Source organism: Pleurodeles waltl, chromosome 12 (genome assembly GCF_031143425.1).
Source record: "Pleurodeles waltl isolate 20211129_DDA chromosome 12, aPleWal1.hap1.20221129, whole genome shotgun sequence".
Classification (NCBI taxonomy): Eukaryota; Metazoa; Chordata; class Amphibia; order Caudata; family Salamandridae; genus Pleurodeles; species Pleurodeles waltl.
In genome coordinates, this window is record NC_090451.1 from 5,230,676 (window position 1) to 5,242,764 (window position 12,089).

The 12,089-nt window shown below is 45.6% G+C and overlaps 1 long non-coding RNA gene across 1 annotated transcript in view; it reads right to left on the reverse strand.

Annotated features, from left to right (window-relative positions):
* Positions 1 to 12,089, reverse strand: part of LOC138267327 (uncharacterized) — a 50,375-nt gene that overhangs the window by 8,274 nt on the left and 30,012 nt on the right. Inside the window, exon 2 of the long non-coding RNA XR_011199778.1 lies at positions 11,190 to 11,313. This is a non-coding gene — a long non-coding RNA (uncharacterized lncRNA). The remainder of the gene's footprint in view (positions 1 to 11,189; positions 11,314 to 12,089) is intronic.

A 12,089-nucleotide genomic window follows, 5' to 3' on the forward strand; every position in this document is an offset into this window, starting at 1 on the left:
CCCTCCCCCCCAAAAACAGGTATTTTTGTAATATATCATATTGATGTGTGCACATACGTCCGTGATGTGCCAAACACTAAAATTGTGAAAAGAAACACACTTAGGTTATGTGAAGAAGACCCCTCACCCACCAACCAACCAAGTTGGTGGCATCCTTCATCATCGGGGTCCCACCCGAGGCACCTAGCGTGTCACAGGTGTGCTGCGACGCCTGATTACAGCGAAGCAGGTTTTGTAATTTTTACCACACATACTGGTTGGATTTGGCACGAGGGTGAGTGATGGTTCAGTGGATCAAATTTTATTAATGAGATTTCACAAAAATGAAATGCACTGCTAATAACTAAAAGGCAAAAAACTGAACCAATGACTCACAGCTCGTGAGCTGTAAAGCCGCGACAAGGCACCAACCGCTTTACAGTCCATTTACACACCTTTCATACATGACACGCACAAGACCATTCACACCGCCAGCCACGGGCCCAGCACATTACAACACTCACATCGACAGACCGCGCCACTCAAGGGCCCATCACTTACATACGCCCACATGCCTGATACAAGAATCACACCAGCTGATGGGAGTGTGGACTGCCGTTTGGCTGGCACCCCCAGTCAAGCGCCACCCCACGCACACCGCCAGCCAAGCCCCACCCCAAGCACACCGCCAGCCAAGCGCCACCCCACGCACACCGCCAGCCAAGCGCCACCCCAAGGACAACGCCAGCCAAGCGCCACCCCAAGCACACCGCCAGCCAAGTGCCACCCCAAGCACACCGCCAGCCAAGCGCCACCCCAAGGACACCGCCAGCCAAGCGCCACCCCAAGGACAACGGCAGCCAAGCGCCACCCCAAGCACACTGCCAGCCAAGCGCCACCCCATGCACACCACCAGCCAAGCGCCACCCCACGCACACCGCCAGCCAAGCGCCACCCCAGGACACCGCCAGCCAAGCGCCACCCCAAGCACACCGCCAGCCAAGCGCCACCCCACGCACACCGCCAGCCAAGCGCCACCCCAAGCACACTGCCAGCCAACCGCCACCCCAAGCGCACCGCCATCACTTTTTTTTTTTGTTTATAAACAACAAAGAAACCACTAATTATAAAATAAGCAGTATTTCCCAGAATTTGTTTTTGGTATGGTAACTTCTGTAACAGCTGGGCACACACAGCCCAGGCTTTGAAGGGCATTCGGGGCAGTACATCCGGCTCTCCCTCCGGATTAATCTCCGGGCACATACTCTACATTTCTTTGTGGGCAAGTCTTTTTTGGGAGTGGGAGGAATGTGATCTGGAAAGTGCCGATCTTTCAATCTAGCCACATCCTCCACCACTTCTACTCTAGGAACTCTTGCCGGTTCCACCACAATAAGGCTTTCTATCACCGACTCCTGAAATTGAACAAATGTCATCCTTGACTCAGGTGAACAATCTTTGTATACAATAAAGGCATTAAAAGTTGCCAAATGAAATAAATGTAGGGCCAACTTTTTATACCACACATAAGACTTACGAAGAGCAGTGTAAGGTTCCAACCTCTGATCTACTCTATCAACACCACCCATGTGCCTATTGTAGTCCAAAATGCACGCAGGTTTGCGCACTTCCGCAACCTGACCCCAAACAGCCACAGGGGAAGTACTCTCATCATGGATGGTCGATAGCATGTACACATCCCTCCTGTCTGAAAATTTCAGAGCTAGCAGCTCATTATTCCGCAAGGCACTGCACTGTCCCCTCTCAAGTTTTTTACAGACAAGCTCCCTTGGATAGCCTTTCCGGTTAGAACGGATTGTGCCACAAGCAACAGTGTCCACCCTAAACAACTCCTTGAACAACTGCACTCCAGTGTAGAAATTATCTACGTACAAATGGTGACCTTTGTTAAACAGCCGTCTAGCAAGTTCCCACACAATTGTTTCGCTAACTCCAAAAGTGGCCGGACAACCAGGAGGGTCAATACTGGAATCCCTACCAGTGTAGACCCGGAAATTATACACATATCCTGTACTGCTTTCAGACATCAGATACAATTTAATCCCATACCATGCCCTCTTACTAGGAATGTACTGCTTAAAAACTAAACGCCCCTTGAAAAGGACCAAAGACTCGTCCACACTTATCTCTTTGCCTGGAACATAGACCTCTGAAAACCGATCCACAAAATGATCAAGGACAGGCCTAATCTTAAAAAGACGGTCACAATCAGGGTGATCTCGTGGCAAGGCTAAAGCATTGTCTACAAAATGCAGCATACGAAGAAGAAGCAAATACCGATTACGTGTCAAAGTTGCAGGAAATATAGCAGTTGCCATCAAGGGACTAGTAGACCAATAAGAAGCCAGTGACGGCTTCCTGATCAACCCCATCAAAAAAGACAAACCTAAAAACCTTTTCATCTCTTCCAGATCTGTGGGAACCCACTGAGTAGCTCTAGACTTAGGCTTAAGTCTGGCAGCGTTGTCCCGCAAATATTGCTCTGCATACACATTTGTCTGCTCCACAATCTCTTCCAAAAATAAATCGTCCATAAACAAGTGAATGAAATGGACAGGCAAAAAGTTTTCCGTATTAACTCTACACCCTGGGAGACCAGTAAATGCAGGGAACTGTGGCTGCTCCATGTTTGGGGCAATCCAGGTGTCGGGTCTTCTAATGGGAAACCATTCAGCCGCAGGCTGCTGCACTCTTGGCACATCAATGTCCTCCTCTAACACAGGCCCTTCATCTGCACTGAGAGTAGCTTCCTCATCAGAAGAATACTCTCGGACAGAAAACTCACTTCCAGAATCTCCTGCTTCCTCCTCTGCCTCAGATGCAGAGTTAGTGTCGTAATGATGGTCTGAAGACGACTCAAAGAGCATGCGAACAACCTGCTCAGCGGTCACTTTGCGGCTAGCCATGATCCTAACAACAAATGGATTGCCAACAACAACTAGCACTAAAATAAGTAATAAACAAAGTGTAGCTTTATCACAAAGAGTTATGTACTACAAAAAACTATACCACTCACTTGCTTGAAAAAGCTACTCACCAAGCAACTACTCTGCACAGACACAGCAATCACCAATGATATCCCACTAAAAAGAAGAAAAAAAAAGCAAATTAGACATATGACAACACAAATATCACTGTGCTCAAATCTAAGGACAATGTCAAACACACAATACTGCATTTAGTACACCACCTACAAACATGTCATTCATGCATGTCAACAATACTCCTTTGGAGTAAATTGCTTTCACTCACCTAAAACATGCAACTATGCAAACCGCAGGACAACTACTGCCAAAACCGCAAATATCCACAGCAAAGGAAGCAAAAGCGTTGAACTAGAAGAAAAAGAAGAAATAAATTGTTATAATCACAAATACAAATACTTTGCCAGTTGACAAACACCCCACCACCAAGAACTTAGAAGTTGTCCCTGGTACCTAAGTGGATGCTGCCCCCATCGGGGGTAGATGGGTGTAAAAAAATTGGCCAATCTGCCCCCAAGGGGGGTAGAAATGGGCAACACCTCTGTGCCCCCTTTAGGGGGCGACCCTTCCCAAAGGGGGCACCCCCAGCACAAAACAAAAAAAAGGGAAAAAAAAAAAAAAAATCCCTGGCGTATTGGTGGTTTCTGCCCTCCTTGGGGGCAGATGGGCCTACAAAAATAGGCCCATCTGCCCCCAAAGGGGGCAGAGATGGCCAATACGAACTTTACCCACTTTAGGGGGGCGACCGTTGCCCAAGGGGTGCCCCCAAAAACACACCACACTCACACCACACAATTCCTGGTGCCTAGTTTGCTTCCACCCCCCGGGGGCCAGATCGTCCAAAACAATGGCTGGTCTGCCATCGGGGGGCCGAAACAGAAAAAAAAAATACCCCCCCAGGGGAGCGACCCTTGCCCAAGGGGTTGCCCCCAAAATAAACAATAAAAACAAAATCCCTGGTGTCTAGTGGATTTCACCCCCCCTCCCCCCCCCCCCCTTGGGGGCAGATCAGCCCAAAAATTGGCAATCTGCCCCCAGGGGGGGGGGCAAATACTAAAAAACTAGCCCCCCAGTGGGGCGACCCTTGCCCAAGGGGTCGCCCCCAAAAAGAAACTTTACAATAAAAATAAATCCCTGGTGTCTAGTGGATTTCGCCCCCCCCACCCCCCTGGGGGCACATCCGCAGAAAAAAAGGCGATCTACCCCCAAGGGGGGGCGAAATACTAAAAAAAAAAAAAGCCCCTGGGGGGAGGGACCCTTGTCCAAGGGGTCGCCCCCAAAATACACACCCAAAATAAAATCCCTTGTGTCTAGTGGTTTTCGCCCCCCCCCCCCCCCGGGGGCAGATCCGCCAAAAAATCGGCGGATCTGCCCCCAAGGGGGGGCGAAATACTAAAACAAATTGCCCCCGGGTGGGGCGACCCTTGCCCAAGGGGTCGCCCCCAAAATAAACAAAGAAGAAAATCCCTGGTGTCCTAGTGGAGATTCCTGCTCCACGATCGTGGGCCCTGCCCGCAATCGTGGAGCAGAAATCTTGTGAAAACAGGCACAGGGGGAAAGGAAAAACCCTTTCCTTTCCCCCGTGTCTGTTTTCACCACCCCGCCCCCCAAAAATGGAAAGGACTCACCTTTCCTCCTCGCGCGCTGGAAGCAAATGGCTTCCAGCGCGCCCGGCAACACTAGATGACGTCGGTGCGCTGTGCGCGCGCTGACGTCATCGGATTGCCGGGGGGGGGGGGTCGGGGGTGGAAGGGAAAAGTCTTCCCCTTCCATCCACGCCTTGGTGGGTGAGGGGGGTGCACGGGGGGGGTGCGCTAGCACTCCCCCAAGTTCCCCTGTGGCTTGGACGAGGTGACCTCGTCCAAGGCACAGGGGAACTGTAGCCTTGGACGAGGTCACCTCGTCCAAGGCACAGAACAGGTTAAAAATCCTGTCACTCCCTGGTTCTGCGTAGACAAATCGTAGAAGAGTCCAGAGCTTGAATTTCTCACAGATCCCACTATTAGGCAGCAAAAGGTTGAACTGTCGGCTTTAGGGCAGTGCGGCGGGTGCCACTGCACCGGGGACCTGAATCAGACGGATGACCTTTAACATAATGAAGCAAGATAAAGCATCCTGCAGAGCTCTTTGCCTGCTCCGCATTTTTGAGGGGCTAATAACTACAGATGATGATTCTGGTGGCAAATGCACTTAATGGAGAAAAGTGTGATTTATCTGGTCACAATTTTGACTCACCATAAAGTAGCCCAGAGGGTTAACATTTTATGACAAGACCGGCCGAGGCTCCTATTATGCGTTTCTTTTCTTACTTTAATCTATAGCAGCAGTCAAGAAGAAAAGCTACAAATCCCATGAGGCTAACAGAAACAGCCAATGGGATTAAAAACGTAGTACAAACATATCCACCAATGGTAATACTCTCATGCCATTATGATGTCACTTGACTGCAAGCAGCCCTCTCTTTTCTTGCTGCTGCAGTCAAGATAAGTTTGCTTTTTTCATTTCTCTTATGTCTTTCGTCTTCGGTATTATTAATTAAACGTTTTTCATTGCATTTCGATTTTAATGTGCTGTGTATAAAATTACAATGGTGCCGCAAGTTGCTGCATTTTGTTCTTCAGTATTTGCTTCGTGTTCAGCCTTTTGTTTGGTCTCAGGCACCAGCGGTCGCGCTGCTCCTGAACCGAACATTTTCTGCATTCTAACGCGCTTCGCGCGCACAGCGTTCCTGGAATTCTTTCGCCTCAGGCAGCAACCGTCATTTCGGTTGCGCCTGACACGAAAATATTCCTTGGGAAACGCTCACGTGTTTACCGATGTTTTTACCTGCAAATATCCTGCTTTCGTTGTGTTCACACTGGCAAGTCCCCGTCTGGCAATAATTCTTGTTGTGCTCGTTTAACTATAAATACTCCGCCCAGGGGAGGAGTCTTGACCATCTCACTTCTTTTTCTACAAGATTAACCCCTGGTTGCCTGGCAGGTTATTTCAGAAAAGACTATACAGCCTTAGTTTATTCATTTTGCTGTGGTTTTCTTTGGTTTGGCTTTAGCTTCAGAATTTATTTATTTTCTATCATGAAGCCTGACATTCCTACAATGGAACAGGGTGTTTCTAGTGATTTGGAGGACATCAGACACGAACTTTGTAATTTTATTAGGAGTTCTGTACATCAGGCAGTGTCGTCCTCTATACAAAAATTGTCAAAAAATTTAGAAACCAATTTTTCTAATTTGTTATCAAAATCTCCGGCCCAAACTGCGGGGGAATGCAGTCAGCGCCCATCAACCAAGTCATTTGTTTTGGCGCAAAAGGAGAGTGAGTCTATCTCACACATGTCAGAGGACGTGGTTCCTCACAAGGCTCCTGCCAAGAGGTATAACAATATGGCTTCCAAACCTTCTTTGAAATGTAAATTTAAAGAAAGTAATGTCGTTCTTCCTATTCCTATTACCTCCATCCCGGATATGGATGAGGACATGCCTGATGTGGACTCAGACTGTTATGTGTCTGACAAGGATGATAATGATTCATTTTCAGTACCTCCTCCAAAGAAACCAAAAGTTTCCTCAGCTGTTTCTCCTCTTTTTGATTCGGAAGGTTTTCCATGTTTGATCCCTCACATATTCATCACCCTAACTCAACGGAATGGTTTCCAGCAGACCACGTGGGTCGCTATGTGGCTCAACAATTATTTTCACCACTACACAAACAAACTAGAACCAAGTTGAAGTCTAAATGCCCTCGTCCTGTTCTTCCGAACAAGGCTACCATTACTCCTACTATTGATCAGCAGATGTTGACCTTCTTTACTAAGCTGGGTAAGGACCCTCGTAAAGGAGTGGACAAAGCGTGGTCATCCTGTCAGGACAAACATTTGGACGTTATTGGTCCACTTACTAAGATCTTTGATCTGGTCGAATCAGGCAGGTTGGAAGGTACTTTTTTAGACCCAGAAGTGTTATCTTTTTGGGTTCAGCGCTGCTTCTGTCTACTGGGGAACGCAAATTCCTCTTTTATTCATGAACGACACAAGGGCCTCCTTATCAAACTGGATCCCAAATTAGTTAACTTGGTGACCGTACATCCTCACGTTCAAACAGAAGGACAACTTTTTGGGGAATTTTTCATGAAGGACCTCAGTAAATATGGGGCTACATTTACCTCATTGGATTAAGCTCAACAGTCCATGAGGAAAATGTTTACTCAACGTGTTTTTGCCAGGGCTGGTAGAGGCAGGGGCGCTTTACCGGCCGCGGATTCGCTAATCAAGGCTCAAGAGGATACTATAACGCCTCGTATCAAGGATTTAGACCGCAGTTCTATCCCCAATGAGGCAGAGGTTTCCGTTCCAGGTCCTTCAGGAAGTCAGGAGCATCCAATCCAACAGGTAAGCCCTCAGGTCGGTTTCTTTCCGACAGGGGGTCGTATTTACCATTTCCTTTCAAATTGGTTAACAATTACCTCAGATGCGTGGGTTCTAGACACGGTTCAGGGTTACAAAATAGAACTTTATTCTACCCCTGTCCAAGTGCATGCTCTTCCTCTTCCCCAATTTTCCTCAGAAACAGTTCATCTCATATCTCTCGAGGTAGACTCTCTGTTACAAAAACAAGCGGTCTCAGTCACCCGTCCACATCCGTTGGGTTTTACCAGCCCAATTTTCCTAGTCCAAAAGAAGAACAAAAAGATGCGGCCAGTTATCAACCTAAAACATTTCAATCGGTTTGTGGTTTATCGTCACTTCAAAATGCTGACCATTCTTCACCTCAGAGATATCCTACTCCAAAACGACTGGATGGTCCGACTGGATTTACAGGATGCTTATTTAGTGGTTCCGGTGCATCCAGCGTCCAGAAAAGTTCTTCAATTTCCATGGTTGCATCAAATTTATCACTTTACCTCTCTGCCCTTCGGTCTATCGTCAGCCCCTTGGTGCTTCACCAAGCTCATGAAGCCCGTGGTTGCATTCTTGAGAGCTCAGGGGATAAGACTTCTAATTTACCTGGACGATATCCTCATCTTAAGTCAGTCTTCTCAAACTCTTCTCGGTCATTTACAAACTGCTTGTTCTCTTTTAGAAAATGTAGGCTTTATAATAAACAAAGAAAAATCTCTCTTAGTTCCCACTCAAGTCATCGAATTCTTGGGATTCTAGATCAATACTCTTTTCGCAACCCTTCTTTTACCTGCGCTAAAAATAAAATCCTTAAAGTCAGAGATTCTACAAATTCTTCGCAGCTCTCTCATTTCGCTCAGGACGTTAGCTCGAATAGTAGGTCTTCTTTCCTCCTCCATCCAGGCAATCTTTCCTGGTCCTCTTCATTATCGGTCACTTCAAAGACTGAAGATCCAACATTTGAGAAAAGGGCTTTCGTATTCAGACCTCGTTCCCCTAGATCTCGAGTCATGCACAGAGCTTCAATGGTGGATAGACCATTTAGATGCTTGGAACAGGAAAAGTATTTTTCCATCAGCCCCAGATCTTGTGTTAGAATCAGATGCAAGTCGTCTGGATTGGGGGGCCCGCTGTGGTCCCATCTCGACTGGAGGTATTTGGTCATCCGAAGAGTCCAAATTGCACATCAATTGTTTAGAGATGCTTGCCGGCTCCTTTGCAATCATAAGCCTGGCAAAACACAAAGTTAATTGTGCAATCCTTCTCAGGATGGACAATATTTTGGCGGTCAGATATATAAATCACCTCGGCTGCTCAAAATCCAAACCTCTCGCGGATTTAGCCAAGACCTTCTGGGAATTTCACCTTTTAAACCATCTTTCGGTTCCTGCAGAATACCTTCCAGGAGTTCTCAATTCCGTAGCGGCTTGGCATTCTTGTAATCTTCGAGATTCCAGCGATTGGAGACTACCTCCATCAATCTTCCACAAAATTCAGTCATTATGGGGTCCTCTTTCTATAGACCTGTTCGCTTCCTGTCTGAATACTCAGCTTCCTCAGTTTTACAGCTGGCATCCAGATCCCTTAGCTTTGGCATCAGATGCTTTCTTACAGGATTGGTCACCTTCCCTCAACTACGCCTTTCCCCCTTTCATCATGAGCAGCAGGGTCTTAGCACATCTCAGACGTCAACATGCCTCTATAATTCTTATAGTCCCATTTTGGCAGTCCCAGGTATGGTTTACAACTCTTCTGGAACTTTCAGTGGATTCTCCCTTACTTCTCCCATCCTTTCCAGACCTACTGTTGGACCCTCTTCAACGCCCTCACCCCCTCATTGTGGACAATATTCTCACCCTATCCGCTAGGAAAATCTCAGGAATCCCCAACCTTTCCCTCTCATTTCAGCAGAGGCTTCTCAATACACCTCAAATTCCTGGGCCCCTGGCACCAAGAAGGCCTATAAATCGGCCTGGTCCTTATGGTATAGCTGGTGTTTGGGAAAACATATCGATCCCTTTTCAGCAGATGTAATTTTTGTAGTAAATTTTTTGGTGGCAGAGGCCAGTAAAGGTAAAGCTTTCCGCACTATCAATCTTTACAGATCAGCCATTTCCTCTAATCATGCCCACGTCAACGGCGAACATCCGTTGGTATGTCAATTATTGAAGGGAGTAAAATTTTCCAATCCTCCTCTACCGAAGTACAACCTTTTGTGGGACGTTAATGTTGTTCTGAAATATTTGATGTCTCTGCCAGACAATTCACTTTTATCATTAAAAATGTTATCTGCTAAACTAACAATGTTATTATGTTTGGTTTCCATTAAACGTTTATCGGACATTAAAGCTTTGGACGTCTCCAACCGTCAATTCACTCCTTCGGGGTGTTGTTCTCGGTTGTACGACGAACTAAGACTAACTTATCGTCAGTTTTTTATTCTTATTTTCCACAACATCCGAAATTATGTGTGGGTCAATGCTTAAAGTTTTTTGAACAAAGAACTGCAGATTTAAGAACATCCTCTGCTTCCCAACTTTTGATCTCTTTCAGGAAACCCTATAATCTGGTTTCGTCTGCCACTTTGGCACGTTGGGTTAGATGGATAATGTCCTTAGCGGGTATTGACATTTCCAGATTTGGGGCCCATTCTTCCAGAGCGGCCATGGCTTCCAAAGCCTTTTGGGCCGGCTCCCGTCTGGAGGATATTCTGAAATCTGCAGATTGGTCTAATGACACAGTTTTTTATTGCAAACCTGTTGATAGTGTTTTATTTAATGTAATTAATATGCTTTAAACTTGCATAATAGGAGCCTCCGGTCTTGTCATAAAATGTAGATTTTCCTAGTTTATGACGGAAAGTCTTAATTTTGTTAAAGACACGGAGGCGAGTATTATCCTGCCTCTAGTTTCAATACTGTTTCTCCCTCCCTTTCTTTCAGCCCCAGTTTCTTCCAATCAACCGGCGACTTAGAGGTCCATCCGGCTTCAACACCTCGTTTCGGATGAATTCTCCGTTTCCTCCAAGTTCGGAAACTTCTCCTCCTGGCTTATCGGAGCGTACTTTCCTCTGTGGAATTTTGGACTTTTGCTCTGATGTGTTTGCATTTCATATGGCATTGTTTATTCTGTGTTCATTATTCCCGTTATTTACTTATGATTTACTTTGTTCGCAAGAAAAGAGGGCTGCTTGCAGTCAAGTGACATCATAATGGCATGAGAGTATTACCATTGGTGGATATGTTTGTACTACATTTTTAATCCCATTGGCTGTTTCTGTTAGTCTCATGGGATTTGTAGTTTTTCTTCTTGACTGCTGCTATAGATTAAAGTAAGAAAAGAAACGCATAATACTCACCTCTGTGTCTTTAATAAAATTAAGACTTTCCGTCATAAAGTAGGAAAATCTACATTTCCGCTGCAAGACACAAAATATAGCACACAGACTACAAATGTAGATTTTCCAAATAATTTATGGTGGAAAGTCTTAATTTTATTAAAGACACGGAGACGAGTATTATGCTTACTTTTCCTGCTTTAATTTCAATAGCATCTGCAGTCGAGAACATTAACTAGTCCCAAGGTGGCTAGCAGAACAAGCTACCAATGGGAAACAAAGAGTTACTAATGGCCAATCAGAACGCAATGCACATAAAGAAATACCAAACTTGACTGCAAGGAGCCCTTTTTTCTTCTGCAAGAAAGTCATGAATAAGATGTAAAAATTGAAAATTTACAAGCAATTATACAGACAGCTAAAATTAAAGAAAACAGATCTTGGATCTAATCCAAATATAATACAGTACCAGTCTTGTGAAAAGGAAGATGGCAAGAATCCTTGGGCAGCACTGGAGGAGAAAACTTCTGTCCCATGAGTGATGATGATCGCAGAGGTTTATCACGAGGTAATCGATGTAGCATTTGTAGAGACTAAAGGGAGGGAAGAAGAAACATAATTTTATGTCAAGACTGGAGGCCCCTATTATGCGTTTCTTTTCTTACTTTAATTAATGGCAGCAGTCAAGAAACGTACTACAAATCCCATGAGGCTAGGGAAACAGAGCCAATGGGATCAAAAACGTAGGCACAATATGTAACCAATGAACATGCATAAGGGGTATTATGACATCACTTGACTGCGAACAGCCCTCTTTTCTTGCTGCTCGCAGTCAAGTTAAGTACCTCAATATTTCTCTAATAATTAGATTGTGTATTTTAATTATAATTGCTTTATACAAATGTTTATTAATATTTTATCTGCTTTCACGCTATCGTGTGTTATTTCCCCATTCGTTTTTAACAGTCCGCAAGTCGCCGTTCGCCCTTCCCTCTCGCTCGTTAGAATTTCTTCTAATGTCTCCTCAGACGCCGCACGCTAATGCTTCTCCGCATCTGAGGAAACGCAGCTGTTCCACTTGGCGCTCCTCTTCAAAAGTTATTTTCAGCTTCTAACTCCTATTATTGGCTTGTTTTCACTCAGTTTTTCTGTCCTCACCTGCACTCGCCTCCGTCTGCAGCTTCCTCTGCCTGACACAACTTCTATTGTAAACGCCCATAGTCGGAGCTTCACTCCTCTGGGTTTATTTAACTTCTTATTTACTGCTTCCATCATGGAGATGGATAGCTCTCCTTTAAAGCATGATACTTCGGATGACATCAACGATATCAGGCAGGAACTTAATTCCTTCATAAAATCCTCAGTGCAG